Source organism: Elephantulus edwardii, unplaced genomic scaffold (genome assembly GCF_000299155.1).
Source record: "Elephantulus edwardii isolate Elephantulus edwardi_28Jun2011 unplaced genomic scaffold, EleEdw1.0 scaffold00286, whole genome shotgun sequence".
NCBI classification, from domain to species: Eukaryota; Metazoa; Chordata; class Mammalia; order Macroscelidea; family Macroscelididae; genus Elephantulus; species Elephantulus edwardii.
The window spans coordinates 2,574,082-2,576,612 of NW_006400036.1; the positions used below are offsets into that span (position 1 = coordinate 2,574,082).

Here is a 2,531-nt window from a genome sequence, read left to right on the forward strand (position 1 = left end):
GGGAGAAGGGTGCAACAATGAATGAATGGAATCCCAAAATCTCTGTAGATGTTCACTGAAATGAAAAATAAACAACCTAAATTTAAAAAAAAAGCACCAAAACACAAAAAAAAACAAACCTCAAGTTCATTATCGTTGAATCTGTTCCAACTCCTAATACCTCTCCATTGGGTTTCCAAGACTATATAAAAGTCCAACAGAAGAATAAAGCCCATCTTTTTCTTTAGGAATCAATGACAATTCTAGTTACCAGAGCTGCATTGTTCTTGAACTAACATTATAACTGGCTACAGATTATGCCACCAGTCAGTCAAAGGCCCTCTATATAGGGAGTGCTGGTAGCCTAATGTCAAGGAGCTGTGCTGTCACCACAAAAGCCAAACCTTTCCAGCAGTTCAAATCTACCAGTGGCTCCATGGAAGAGAAATGGGCATTCTTTTCCTGCATGAATTGTAGGCTCAAAAGTTCAATGGAGAACAAGCTAGGACTTGGTTCTGACTTGATAGCAGTGATTTTGGTTTTTGTGCGGTTTTTTTGTTTGTTTGTTTTTTGTTTTGTTTTTACTGGATGTGGTCTCCAACCCCTTGCAAAGGTTCTTAATTGCACCTTATTTGCATTGTTATTGTTGTGTACTGTTGAGTCTGAACCAATCCATAGCTTATCCTGCAGCGAGTTTTCAGAGGCAGTTAATCACACAGGAGGAGATTGCCAGTCCTTCTCCCGCGGAGCAACTGGTAGCCTCAAACATCATGCCTTCAGGATTGCAGACTAGCTTCTTGCCACTAGACCCCCAGAGCTCCCTCTAGTAAACCATAAAATTCCTACATACACTTTTTTGCATTGAATTCCCACCCAGTTATTTAATACGAATCACAGGACTATGCGATCACCTAGAAGGGTGATAGCAAATAATTCCCTGCAATGCAGTCGCAGCCATATAGACAGGAAAATATGCAGCCAGTAGAAAATTGAAGGAGCATAGATGTATCTAGCATGAAAGATTTTAAATTAATTATTACAAACATCTCCAGATAACTGAAGGATACCATGTCTAAAGAATTAAAGAAGTGTATGACAACAAGGCAAAATTCAATGAAAATCGGAAACTATCCCCCTGCAAAAAATAAAACAGAAATATTTGAGTTGCAAAGTACACAAATAGAGATGAAAAATTCACTAACAGGAACCAACAAAAAAAAATTTCAAATACTAAAAGAAAATATCTATTTGCTTAAAGAATGAACCATACTGGAGCAGCTGAAAATGGTTTTGAGCTGAGTGACTACCTGTAGCTCTGCTTAGCTGCAGGCCGCCTCAGGGTGCGCTGGCTGGCGTGCTCGGCCCTAGGCTTTGGCTCTTGCTCTCCAGGGGTGGACTGAAGACTCAGACCCAGCCCCACAACATCTAAGCCATCACAACCATCAGAATGACACCTTCTCAGGTTACATTTGAAATAAGAGAACCTAAATGAAGCTGGAGAAAGAATGATTGAATTTTGCACAATCAATGACTTATTCATTGCAAATACGTTTTATAAGAAACATAAACATGGATTTCACCTGATAGTATGCATAGGAATCAGAACGATTACCTCTGTGGAAAGAAACGCTGGAGCAGCTCAATATCAGCTGTGAAAACTAGTCCAGGAGCTGATTGTGGAACAGACCACCAACTACTCATATGCAAGTTTAAGCTGAAACTGAGGAAAATTAAACTGAATCCACAGGAGCCAAAATATGACTTTTATTTCATCCCACCTGAATTTCAGAAACATCTCAGGAACAGGTTTGAGGCCTTGAACACTAATGAGCGAAGGACCTAATGAGTTGTAGGAGGATGTCAAATGTATCATCCAGGAAGAATGCAAATGGTCATTACAAAGACAGAAGAGAAAAAAAAGACCAAAATGGAGATCTGAAGAAACTCTGAAGATTGCACTGGAGCACAGAGAAACCAAAGCACAAGGAAGAATTCAAGATACTAAAGAGCTGAGCAGAAGAGTCTAAAAGGCACCACAGGATGACAAAACAAAATATTACAATGAAATGTGCAAGGAACTGAAGTTGGAAAATTAAAGGGCCAAGCTCATTCAGCATTTTTTAAGCTCAAGGAACTGAAGAACAAATTCAAACCTTGAGTTGCTGTAATCAAGGATGCTTTAAAAAGGCAGAATATTAAATGATCTAAGAAGTATTAAAAGAAGATGGAAGGAATATACTGAGTCACTATATCGAAAGGAATTGGCAGACACAGAATAATTTAGTGAAATAACATATGAGCAAGAGCCTATGGTGATAAAGGAAGAAATTCAAGCTGCTTTGAAGGAAATAGAAAAAAATAAGGCCCCAGGAATAGATGGTATACCAATTGACATATTTCAGCTAAGAGATGCTGACCTGGATGTGCTCACCAAATTGTGCCAAGAAACCTGGAAAACAACCACTTGGCCAACTGACTGGAAGAGATCTATATTTGTTCCCATTCCAAAGAAAGATGACCCAACAGAGTGTGGAAACTATAGAACAATCTCA

At 39.0% G+C, this 2,531-nt stretch overlaps 1 pseudogene; it reads left to right on the plus strand.

Annotated features, from left to right (window-relative positions):
* Positions 1-1,423: 1,423 nt before the first annotated feature.
* LOC102854918 overlaps positions 1,424-2,531 on the plus strand; it is an 8,918-nt pseudogene continuing 7,810 nt past the window's right edge.